This window comes from Panthera leo, chromosome A2 (assembly GCF_018350215.1).
Source record: "Panthera leo isolate Ple1 chromosome A2, P.leo_Ple1_pat1.1, whole genome shotgun sequence".
NCBI lineage: Eukaryota > Metazoa > Chordata > Mammalia > Carnivora > Felidae > Panthera > Panthera leo.
The window spans coordinates 142,145,327-142,159,195 of NC_056680.1; the positions used below are offsets into that span (position 1 = coordinate 142,145,327).

Below are 13,869 nucleotides of genomic sequence, written 5' to 3' on the forward strand. Positions count from 1 at the left end.
TCCAGTTAGCAAAGATTAGAGTCCTTTAGCAAAGCAGACTCTTTAAGGTTAACATATTGTCGTCACAAAGACTTATTTTCCAATTTAGAAGATAAATGTTTTTTATTTGCTACATAAGAAATGATAACAAACAGAACACAATTCACATTGATTTTTATTTTTCTTCTGAGAAACATCTTTCTAATCCATATCACTTATTCTAATATATAAAGAGTGCCCATTTGTAACCAGTATATTATGCTGTACCCTGAAACTTTGTTATTATGAGATTTTTCTTTAAAAAAAATGTTACACTCTTATATTAAGAAAAAGAAATATCAGTGCTTGCTAATATGCCCTTAAACAGTGTTTTTCAATGTGTGGTCCACAAACCACCTGCAACAGAACTAGCTAGGATACTTGTTAAAGTACCTCAACTCCGTCCTAGTGAATCAGACTGGAGGGGAACCGAGAAGTTGCATTTTCACAAAGACTGCCATGGACTCTTATTCCCACTGTAGTCTGTGAAACACTGTTTATCTTAGCCAATAGTTCCCAAGTTGGCTGTAAATTATGTTCAGTTGGAGAAGGTATAAAAACACCAATGGCCAGACCTCACCCCAAGCCCATTAAACCAACATGTATGAGCTATGGGAAAGGTTGCCAGATAAAATACAGGACATGCTTATTTAACAAACTTATACTAAACTATTTGTTGTTTACCTGAAATTTAAATTTAATTGGGTATCTTGTATTTTTGTTTATTAAATCTGGCAGTCCAAGGGATGAGGCCCAGGCATAAGAATTTTTAAAAGCTTCCTTCTTTGAGGGACGCCTGGGTGGCTCAGTCGGTTAAGCATCCGACTCTGGCTCAGGTCATGATCTCAAGGTTCGTGAATTTGTGCCCCATATCGGACTCTGTGCTGACAGCTCTGAGCCTGGAGCCTGCTTCTGATTCTGTCTCCCTCTCTCTCTGCCCCTCCTCTGCTCACACTCTGTCTCTCTCTCTCAAAAATAAATAAATATTTAAAAATTATTTTTTTTAAATAATTTTTAAATATTTATTTATTTTTGATTGAAATGCCCTTCACTAAGTTGGGTCTGTGACAATAATAATACACTGGGCAAGCCAGTCATCACATTGACCTACATGTCTCCCAGGATTTGGTGGTATTTATAATGGTAGTATTTAAGATGATTACATATCAAAGCTCCTGGTAAACTATTTCCCACTAATAATTACAACACACTGTCTAATAGAAACTTGCTGACTTAGTTTATACACCAAACAACTAAGTTGAAAAACAAACAAACAAACAACAACTATATGTAAGATGCCACCTCATTTCAGGTTCACAGTGTGCCCCTTTCTCCATTTTGGGTCCAGGAGAGCATTAACATGGTGATCTCTGGGAATACATAGCATAAAACCAGTTAGCTAACATTCTCCTTTTAAAGTGGTCTTCAAAAATAGTAACTCCCCTCTCATGGGCATTATATTCATTAATAGCAAATAAACATTCAATTCACATTCCAACAAACATTTTTGGAAGATCAGTTGGGGTATAGCTCATCTCTACTCGGTCCTGCCATGAGTTCACCATCTTGCCACTCTTCAAGGCATACCTTCATAAAAGGAAGTGCTGTGTTCTCTCTTAGTGGGAGAGATGAACTGGACATTTTAAAATTACAATTTGTCTGCTGAAAAAAAAATTTCAAATGGAACTGTAAACTACAGAAATGGTCGTTAAATCTGAAGGTTTCCTATCCCCCATCCTATCAGTTATTATCAGAATTATAGTTCATTAATTTTTAGATATTCACAGTCTATAATTCCCCTAACTTTTCTATCAGTATAAAGGTTAGAATTTAATCAGAGTTACCATGCTAAACCTCTTAATTTTTATAAATACTTCATCTGTGTTGTGATTAGCATTAGTAAAGATGGCTTAAGCTGAATGGCCTAAGAACATCATTCGTGATTTATAATTTATTATTTACATTTTCACATTTAATCTGGAATTAAAAGGACAATGGCACATATTCTTAATTTGCAATTATTTATTTTAAATATTCAATCATAAATAACATTCCCAGCTCAATTTAATTTTTTTTTAAAGAATCACATTTTAGATTCTTCTAAATACCAAGCCATGCTCCATGGTCCATGAATATATTCATGAGGTCTGCAGCCAGTGGTGTGAAAATTTATCAATAACTCGCAAGTAACAGAACTGAAAGACTGCTCCAATTTGAAGTCTACTGACAACTCTCTGAAGCTAAAACCTTTCAGTCTATCAAGCATGGATTTATTCATGATTTTTGACCTTAAGAGATTCTGGGGAAAAGTGCTGAAAAATTGAAGGTCTAATCATTGGATAAAAACTACTCCTAGAACATGAAATATTATTCCAAAATCCATAACTAGCACTAAGATAGTGTAAAACAACAAAGCAACTCAAAATTTACTGCCCTTTCTCTTCTCCCTTAACACCAACATGAACTTTTGTCTGCCTAAGCCCAATACTATCTCAGGATACATTTTTATGTCCACATTAAAAGGAGGAATAAGGAGATAACAAATACTGGACAAGTCTATTTCATGCATAAGAGTATATCTAAACACTAACAGCATTTGAAAGAGATTCAGGATTGCCTTATCTGGAGATAAGTTTACAGCCCCAAAAATAATATAAGAAGAAAATGCCTCTATGAGAACAAATGACATCATGATACTCTAAGCTCTGCATTAAAGAATGTCTCAGAATTTTTCTCCAGATTTACATAGTGCCAAGTTCAACTTGTTATGCGTTATATTGAGATTAATATTTTAGAGCATTTTCTCCCATTGTGTGGTGTTCATCACCTTCATAGATGCAAAAGGAATGGCCAAGGACAAATTCAAAGTGTATAACAAGGGATTAAGAAAAAGGACTTTGGTGTTTGCCTCTCACCAAGACAGAACAAAGACCTGAAGGAAAGTCCTGATGGACAAAATACAGATACATATTAGTTGATCTGGAACTATAAAACAAAGGAAAACTGGGTAAAAGTATGAATATTTTCCTTTACTTTGGGGAGAGGGGCACATTAGTTATGCCTGTCTCATATTGACAGGTCATTTCTGTATGTCCTCCATGCCCCACTCCTAGGATTAATTTGAATGACAAGTTCAAGTTAGAGGTAACTACAGAGATGGGCATCCTATGCATCAGCAGGGATGATAAAGAGAGCTTTGGCTTTAGATATATGGCTGAACTGGCTCTGTGTCAACCTTGGCTCCTGCCTAGTAGCAACTGTGTGGAGACCAAGGGACAATAAGAAGTTCACTTCAACAAGACTAGCTTTGCCTAACTGAATTCCTCATTTATCCGAGTGTGAAATTGTATAATTGTTGCCCCAAGAGCAGACAATTGGCATTCCTAGAGAAGGTTGGGGAACTTCAGAGGCCTGGGGCTATTGAAAAGAACCTTACCCATGAGGTGAGAGTGGGAAGGTCTTCCAAGAAGGATCTGGTTTTGTTTGATGGAGATCAGAAAGAACAGCAGTGATGAGAACTTGAAGCAAAAGTTCAATCTGTCTAGTCTTATTGGAGAACATTTGAGAGACTGATTTGACTGCCTCAGAGATGCCAGGTGGGGAGGAAGAAGAAGTCATATAGAGAGCTGAAAAGGGGTCAAGTACACAGAAGGACCAAAATGCCAGAATAACTAGTTTAGACAATCTAGCCGTTTGCTACCCAAAGTGTGATCGGGGTACCAGAAGCAGCAACACCATACGGGAGCCCACAGATATGCAGTTTCAGGACCCCCTCGGACCTCTTATGTCAGAATCTGCATTTTGACAAACTCTATGATTCTTGTAGACACTGATGTTGGAGAAGTACTGCCCCAGTATTTGATTGAATCACCTGGGATGCTAAAGCCGAAGGCGAGCTCAGGAATCTCCATTTTCAACAAACATCCCAGATAAGACAAATAAGAGGATGGCAAATACTGAGGCAGTGGTGTGGGAACATTAATCTGATGAAAACGAGTAAGATGGATATAAGGGTAAAGGAACAAGCAGCAGTTAACAATACCAATGATGTAGTCATGATTATACCCATGCAGTAGGGTCATCCAAACCTAATTAAAAGTACCTCTTTGATTCCCAGTTTGGCACACAAGAAAAGATGGTAAAGTAACAAGGAGACTTCTTTGTACTTAGGAAATGCATTCCAAAGGTAGTACCTCCATCCCTTCTTCCTCCTTCCTGGACTTCAGGAGGCATATTCCCCAGGTAGGAGACTCAGCTACTAGGAACTGTACTGTTGCTTATGTAGAATAGAACATTGTCATTTAGTAGGTGTTCCATAATTGTGGTTGTTGTTTTTATATTAGGAATAATTATTACTAATACCTTCATCGTGCCTCCTCACCTATCCAAACTGCTCCCTGTAGGCTGGGTTTCCTTAACTCCATGAGACTTAAGAACCTGCGTGAGGCAGATCAGAATTTGAGACAAACCAGCCCAAAGCTGCAGAAGCCAGTCTTCTCCTCCTTCCCAACCCAGGGAAATAGAAGCCAAGGTAAGGAGCAGATTGAACCCTGATGTCTCTTCCAAAGATATACCCAGAATTGGAAGAATCATTTCATATGGTACAAAATCAGAAAATAAAGTCATATTCCTTTTTTAGGTTCAATGACATGGTCATCCTCAAATACAAGCTCTAACTTTCAAACTGTTTCCATTTTTCTTTTTTTTTTGTACATGATGGCAATGACGATAACGATGACTAACGCTGCTGAAAATATTCTGCCTTACCAAATTACTTTGTGGTACCTTAAAAACCATAAGCTCTACAGATCTCATCATATCCTAATGCATTGCTTTGTACAGACCCAGGAAGGAGACCAGCCACTGTCATTCATCAAAGTGTCCTTCCTAATGCACTCGAGGTTCCCCTTAGAAGTCCCTCAATCTACTCACCAGGCAGGCTTCTTTCTCACTCCTCTGCTATGAAATCACTGCCTTTAGTAGATTTCCCCCCTGTTTTTCTTATTTAAATATTTATAAGTGTAACGCAGCCATGCCCCGGTTCATCAATAGTAATTCCTCTTATATTTAAAGACAGAGAAATGTAGAACATTAAATACTGAGTTAATGTTTCTGTCTCTCTCACTACATGCCGATTTGTTGCTTTAGCTGGCCTCTGGGCTTGCTGTTTGCATCATCCCTAATCTGCCACCAGAGTATAGTTAATACTTGGAGGGCCTGAAGCCTTACAGAATATCCAGCTTTCTGGGATCATTTAAGTGGTGTTCAAGCTAATGATTTAGGGAGAAAAAGTGTTAAATCCTTCTCTCAAATGTACACCAAAATAAATTCTAGATGAATTAATGATTTTAATGTAAAAAATAAATTTAAGAAAAACAGAGTGCTAATATAACTTTGACTTGAGGGAGAACTTTTTAAAAAAATTTTTTTTAATGTTTATTTATTCTTGAGAGAGAGAGAGAGAGAGAGAGAGTGAGTATGAGCAGGGGAGAGGCAGAGTGAGAGAGGGACACAGAATGTGAAGCAGGCTCCAGGCTCTGAGCTGTCAGCACAGAGCTCAATGCGGGGCTTGAACTCACGAGCCATGAGATCATGACCTGAGCCAAAGTCAGACGCTTAACCAACTGAGCCACCCAGGTGCCCCAGGGAGAACCTTTTAAAGCATTATGCCAAAGTCAGAAACTTTAAAAGGAATAATTGATATATTTACCTGAATATAAAACTTGTAAAATGCAAAAAAGCCACATTTATCAGCAGCATTAAAAGGCAAATAATAATCTGGGGTAAATATTTGCAACATATGATGAGGAAAAGATATAACATTATCTATGGAAAAAGCTGAAATAAAAAAATTAGAAAGGTCTGAAATAAATTTTTAGAGATTTAATGGCAAAAGTTATGAAAAGATGTTCGAAAAGAAATACATTCACCCAATATGTTTACAAAGCGTGCTCAACCTCACATATGTCAAATACAATTCAAAGCCACACTTAAAACTATATTATTCCCCTATTAATATCCCATACAATGCTAATGGTGTTTCATATGCTTCACCTAGCAATGCCACCTGTAAAAATATATCTTAATCAGATATAAAGTTGTTGTTTATAAAAGCAACCAAAAATAGAGGACACAGTATAATGGAATACTTCGTGGCCATGAAAATTTATGAGCTACATCTATAATTATTAACTTAAAGGTAGTTCATGATATATTGTTATATTAGAATAAAATAGGTTAACGCATAATATTTTTCTTATAGTTTTATGTAAAATGAACATAACAATGTGTTTATGTTTGCATAGGACACAAGAATATTCAGCATAATATTTGGGTGGAATTTAATGGGATATTAAATTTTTCTTGTCTGTATTATATAATTTCATATAATATGTACATGTTAGTGATTATAACACACGTTAGTTAAATTTTTAAAGCAATAAATATTTACATGGTGGGGGGAATGGGAGCCAGCATACAAAGTGTTAAAAAGAGGCCCCTCTCTTTTTGTTAGGTAGACAGGACCCACTCTACAGAGGGAGGAAAGACAGGCAACAGTGGTATTGTTTCCTTTGCTCTGACTCTGATTCCATTGCTTGGTCCACTTTCTCAACTATTCAAGGAAATATAGACAATTAAATGTCAACATGGGTTGTAACTGACTTCTAGCAAGTAAGTTTCCTAATGGTTTATTTGGCTAACATAAGCAATATATGTCAATATACTATTTATGTACGGTTTCAAAGGACTATGATATTTCTGAGTTTCCCTTGTTATGTTAGAAGAACTTTTGAGCGAGCCTCACCCCTGTGGTTTCTCTGGACAACCTCTTCACTTGGCCTGCCAGAGCACCTGAACCCCTTCAAACTACAGCTACTCCTAAATGTGGCCATTCTCCTCCAAAGCTGGAGCAGAAACAACAGCATCACTGGAAGGCGTGCTGCAAACCAGGATAGAATCATAAAATTAAAAATTTTAATTATAAAAGAAAAACCTCGTGTCATTTGAAATCACAAAGGTCAAAATGTGCAGAGAATATAATGGTGACTATAACTACTCCCTTCAAGGAAGAATAGTGCTCGTTCATATAATCGAAGCATCATGTGAATTAAACTCATGGACTGTGGACCATGAACTTGGTGAACAGGAATAAATTTTCAGGTAGTTCTTGGCAGAATTTACTGACCTTGAACAGGAGATCCAGACAGATATTTATAGAGGCAGGTCAAAGAGACAGGTTTCCAAATGGCCAATTCCCTGCTACTAAATGAAAATCTTCTTTAAATAAGTTGGTGGTTCTCTTGGTGCCCAGGAGGCCCAAAATTATTTTGGCTTTTCATTGTGAATTTTTTGGGGTGTCATGATTTGCTTCTCTTTAAGATGCCATCCCTGGAGCGCCCACTAAATAGTAAGGACCCTGGAACCTTGTGTCTGCAGTTCAGGGAAGTTACCAGCAGATGGCAACATTGGTTTAATGAGTAATCTCGCAGGTAAGTGTCCCTAGACAGACTGCAGGTACCCCCATAGAAGTTCTCCCTATGACGTCTAGTTTAATTCTTTCTAAACACAAAAACAATCTGTGAAGATACCAGCACTTAGAGGAAAGAAGGCACTTCTAACAATAAGTGCGTATAAATACCACAGGAAGTTGATTAGACGTGAGGTTCCAAATTGGTGGTTTCCAGATGGGGGCAGGCAGAGAGGATGGGCAAAATGGGGGAAGGGGAGTAAGAGATACAGGCTTCCAGTTGTGGAATGAATAAGTCATGAGGATAAAAGGTACAGCATAAGGAATACAGTCAATGGTATTTTAATAACATTGTATGGTGACAGACGATAGCTACACCTGTGGTGAGTACAACATAATGCATAGACTTGTCAAATCACTATGTTGTACACCTGAAACTAAAATCACATTGTGTGTCAAACTATTCTTCAATAAAAAAAGTGAGGTTGCATTTTTCAAATAAAAATCAAAGTTGAAAAAAAAATCTATAGGTATTTTTGAGTTTCCCAGTTACCCAATACCTTATTTTCAACTAATATTTTTTATAAATTCTATAACCAGAATTTATATTCTTCTACATCCTAAAACGCAGCCTTTTTTAATCACCTTACTTCCAACCCCACATGTTCTAGTTATTAATATTTAAGCATCATTCTATGGCCACCACAGCCATGTAAGCCGATGTCCTTAATTATCCTTCAGTGAAGATGCCGACCAACTGTGATCAAGAGCTATGTTCTTGGAGTTGAAAAGCCACAGGTTTAAATCATTTACCATTTACTTGGGCAGATTATTTAATGTCGTTAAACTACAGTATCTCCATCTGTAAAATTGTATTTACAATATACCTGACTCAGGATTAAATGAGAGAATATGTGTTTGAAGTGCTAAATGTAAAGCACTGTGCTCAGCACATAGTAAGCCCTCAGGAATGCTATGTATTGTCATTACTCAAAATAAGCCCTTGATTGGGCACCTTTTCCTCCATGTGAACATTCAGATGGGAAAATGGCAGCAGCAGACCCACCTTAGCTTCCCAACCTAATCACACCTCTGTGTCCTTGCAGGACAAGGCTATCCCATTAGCAGGGGGACACCTTCTCCCTCTTACAACTGATTTCAACTTCATCCCTGCCCTCTCAGTCAGCACTCTGTAGTTACAGCTCTTGACTGTGTTGTTTTCCATTGGCCTGGTTTACCAACCCCATGGCTTTTCCTGCACTGTTGGGAAGATTAGTGCCCCCTCTCCCCCTGTTCCATATCTAATACTTTAAGGAAATTCTTACCTAGTGGGGTCATTTTCTCTTTTAGTTATCTTTCCAAACATATGCCAAACATGACCAAAACATAGTGAGATGTCAAATCCTCTCCAACTCTATTCCATTTCATTGCCTCCTTCCTCCATTTACTGTCCTACCATAGATGGCTGGGTTAGTTAGCCAGTTGAAGTAAAAGTTATATCATTAACCTACTGATCTCAGAACCCTACCACCCTTTAAAAAAAAAGTTTATTTATTTATCTTGTGTGTGAGAGAGAGAGAGATCATGAACAGGACAGGGGTGGGGAGAGAGAGAGAGAGAGAGAGAGAGAGAGAGAGGGAATCCGAAGCAGGCTCTGCACTGTCAGCACAGAGTCTGATGTGTTTAAACTCATGAACTGTGAGATCATGACCTAAGCCAAAGTTAGATGTTTAACTGACTGAGCCACCCTGGTGCCCTATCCACCCCTTTATGTAATGGTCCCAGCTTACAGGAAACTTAGATGTAATTCCATTTCACAATCCATTTAACAAAAATGCCTGCATCTTATCTTCATTGTAAATGTGCTGTTCTGTTTTAGAAGCCAACAACATCACAGTCTGAACTAGAAACAGTGACCCTCTCTCTTTAGGGGAGCACTGCAACAACCTGGCTGTCGTAGCTGAATTGCCTCCATGTATTTATACAAGGGAGAGAAGACAGAATTGGCTTAGTCAAGTTTCCATCAAGATCTACTCTACATATGCTAAGGTCTATTAACAGTTTTTAGGTCTTTAGGAAACTTACCCAGCTCTATCCTGCTCTGCTAGAAATTATTCTATAAGGACCCACCCCAAATAGATAGATAGATAGACAGACAGACAGATAGATAGATAGATGGCAAGAGGGGATTCTTTGCCCATATTGCCAAGAATCCCCTTGCTATTCTACAATAAACCTATTCTGGTACTCTTCAATCTGAGAACCTGAGTACACAAACAGACAATGGCCAGACCATAAATGACAACAGAACTCTGATCCACAAGCCCTATAGTAATCAGCCTGGGAAGCTAAACCACACCTTATGCAGGAATTGGTCCAGAAAGGTCAGAACTTGACCAAGTTAATGACTGGGATGCTTATTTATTTTTTTATTTTTTTTATTTTTTGGTCCCTGCTCTGCTTTCAACTCAGGACCAATCAAGTGAAAGCCAAATATGTTCCCTAAACCAAGCACACAAAATGCCCTGCCTCTAGTTAGCCTATTTTCAGCTTCTCCATGCTAATAATGCCCAATCACGGCCTAACTAGAAACACCTTTTTTTTTTTTTTTTTTTTTTAAAGTATAAAGCTTTCTCATTGCCCTCCCTATCTTTGAGTCTCTGACAAAAAAACATATAAGTGATTATGGCTGACACCCTTGCTGGAGCAAACCCTGAATAAATACTTCTGTTTGTTCACAGTTGGACAGTCTTTTGTCATTTCCACAGAACTCCTGGAGGGTCCACTGAGATACCACCTGCACTGCTTGTTGCTGCTGACCCTAGGTTTTCTTCAGGGGTGGTACCCATGGATATCCCTTGTGCCTTGCTGCTTCTGGTTTATTGACTACAGACAAATGTGGTAAGTTAGCCCAAGCTCTGAACTCTGCTCTCTTTGCATTGAGTTCCTCAGCTATTTGTTGTGTTTGGTATCCAAGTCTTTTTATTAGTTCCCATTTGTTTGACATCTTTGGCAGGTCATTACTATTCATGCCTTTCTACTTTCTTTTGTGCTTCTTGTGTTGTGCCATCTTAAAATGTTTGTCTAAAAGTGTTGTTTATCATAAACTCTTAACAACATTACAACAACATTACATCATCCTGTGAAGGAGAATCACAGGGCAGAACACAAGCATACACCTTAGAAGTCTATTATTTGAGCAAGCATCATAGACCAGAAAGTTTTAGGTTTTCATTAGACCAGCTTCCATCAGGACAAACTTTGCTGTGGGTCACTGATAAAACTGGATGAGGTCCTGCTTCCATTTCAGTTTTTTGTCCTGAGAGCTTGGCTTTCATCCACAGAGGGTGTTCTGTCTGCTTTTCTGACTGCCAGGAGGCAAAGACTTTCAGGTCTGCTTTTAAAGGCAGCCAACAGGTCGGGGGCCTGAGACATGAAGTACACAAGCCTAGCTTTTGAGCAAATCTAAATCCTCTCCTCTAAGAAAAACTTCCGCTTCATCCATGTGCTCTCTTTATGATCCTAATTCTTGGGCATATCTCTTTAAGTGGCATAACTTCACCACGGATTATTTGGGCCTTCAGAGGACTTTCTAGGGAAACTTTGACTTGAACAGAATTGTTCATCTGAGAAGTGACTTAGGAAAAAAGGAGTTAAGATTTCTCAAGCCCAATGAGAAGGATTTCTTGGATGGTGCGCAGAGGCCTCCAAATAAAATTCTGATTCAAAAATTGCTTCTTTAAAAGATTCTCTGGAGAGAATGAATGAGTAATTTGACAGACTTAAGCAATACGCTAGACTCATTTCCTGGTAAACCCTTGTCCTTCATTGCCTCTCTATATCTAGGTTTCCTTCTTCCTCCTTATTCTTCTCTCTCCTTCAATTCCTGTGTCCTCTCCTCCCTCCTGTTCCCCTTATCCAGAGGCCCTCACTTTCCCAATGCTTCACCTAAGATCCTAAAATGCAGGTTGCCTCTAAAGATCTACCCCTTTCAGAGCTAGGTATGCAGGCAACCCTAGAAATTTTATGTCAAATAGGAGCTGAATTAAAAGCAATTTCATTAAGGAGTTCCCTAAATCCAGACAAGACCAGAAATTATTCATAGAATAATTTAGAATTTTTTGAGTATGACCCATGGATATTTGATCTATATCATTTTAAAAACATGTCGGTCAGAACCTCCCTCAGATGCTAAATCCTAAGTGGCAAAAGCTGATTGGACTGACACAAAAAGGAATCAAGAGGATCTGTCTTTCCACAATAAACCTGAAAGTCAAAAAGGATGAAAAAATAGGGCAAAGACTCGTGATAGCCATACCTGAACATTTCCAATAAGATATGATGGACCATAATTTAATCATGTGAACAGAGAAAAGATGAAACTTAGGACATTTTCAGGATAAACTAGAAAACATCTTTGACAACATTTGAGAGTTTAAAAAAAGATGCAGATATAACATCAATCTTTTCATGTAATTTTGTCAGTGGAGTTCATCTGAAATTGGAGATAGAGACACCTGAATTACAATATCCCACAGAACACTTCGAAAGGGTTAAGAGCAAAAACGAGACAAGATCCAAATAAACTTATGGTCCTGAAGATCAAAGAGCTAGGTAGCCCACTTTCTGATTGATCACCCACTGACAAGGTCACTGGGAAAAAGATTGTCCCATCTTCTAACAGAAACAACAAGTCAAAGAATAATCCCTCAATTCAGATAAGTGAGGATGCCCTGAGGAAGGAAAAAGTACCCAACATTCTGCCTTACCTTTTAAACACTCAAGATGAATTAACTGTAAATATGTATGGTCAACCTCCCAGTGGATACAAGAGCTACTATTTTTTTTTTATTTTTTTAATGTTTATTTATTTTTGAAAGAGAGAGACAGAGAGTGAGCAGGGGAAAGGCAGAGAGAAGGACACACAGAATCTGAAGCAGGCTCCAGGCTCTGAGCTGTCAGCACAGAGCCCGACACGGGCCTCAAACCCATGAACCATGAGATCATGACCTGAGCCGAAGTTGGATGCTTAACCGATGGAGCCACCCAGGTATCCCAAACTACTCTTTATAAAACCCCACCACCTTTGCTCAACCTCTTCCTCAGAGTAAATACACCACGCAGGTGGTAGATATTTCAACAAATGCATAGGCTTTCCTTATCTTTCAGTCTTTAGCTGTAACCCTTGGGCCTTTGAATGAATAACATTTCTTCCTGCTCTGCAAAACTACCTCTCCAAATTTAAAAGAAGAGACTTACTTTGAAAATGAAATTATAATATTAAATGGAAACCAGAGTGGCTATTTCATGAGGTTCCAGAGGACTCCTCTATTTATAATCAAGCTGTGTCTACTCTAGATGTATCTTTGACTCCTCCATTATATTTGATGCACAGCTCCAGATAAAGGTCTTGACACATGCATTATTTCAATTTCTAATTACTGCTGTAACATATTACCGCAAGCTTAAAACAATATACATTTATTATTTTACAGTTCTGTTTTTTTTTTCCAAAAGGGGTCTTCCTTCAAATCAAAGTGTTGGCAGAGGGCAATTCCTTCCAGGGGTCCTAGGGGAGACTCCATTGCCTTGTATTTTCCAGCTTTTAGAGGTTACCTGAATTCCTTGGCTCATGGCCCCTTCCTCCACCTTTAAAAGAAGAAATGCAGCATCTTCAAATCTCTTTCTTCTACTCATAAGGACTTTTGTGATTACACTGGTAGCACCTGGATAATCTCAGCTACACTCATCGCCAGACTAGATAATTAGCAACCTTAATTCCACCTGCAAACTTAACGCCCCATTGCCATATGGTGCAACATATTCACAGGTGCCAGAGATGAGGATGCAGCCATCTTAGGGGACCCATTATTCTACCTATGACAATCTGGTGCCTGACACTGTATGGGTGAAAATTTCCACTGACACAGGAAAAATTACTGGGGGAGAACCTACTGAAGCTCAGACGGACTCAACCACACAGTTATCCGAATTTCCTCAATATCCCTTGGAGCCAGAAGCAAAGACAGGCCTCAAGTCTACAGACAAAAGTCTTATACACAAAGGCCTTCTCACATACTGCACTAGCCTTTGTAACACTTGTCCTGCCAGTAAAGAAATAAAACAAGACAGGGTATTGATCTGTTCAAGACCTCAGAGCCATCAACAAAATTATTATCCTTTACTTTCCATCAGTACATAACCCAAATACCATCCTATTATCAATTCCAAATGAAAACACTTGCTTCACTGAGGGTGGCTCTCTGCTCTACCTTTTCTAGTGTGCCTCGAGACCAGTAAAGTCAATACTCTTCTGACTTCACGTGCAGAGGATAACAAAACACCTGGACAGTTCTTCACCAAACCCCCTCCTATTTTTCCAG

General features: G+C 38.5%; 1 protein-coding gene across 1 annotated transcript in view; it reads right to left on the minus strand.

Annotated features, from left to right (window-relative positions):
* GRM8 (glutamate metabotropic receptor 8) overlaps positions 1 to 13,869 on the minus strand; it is a 756,021-nt gene that overhangs the window by 307,329 nt on the left and 434,823 nt on the right. The window lies entirely within an intron of this gene.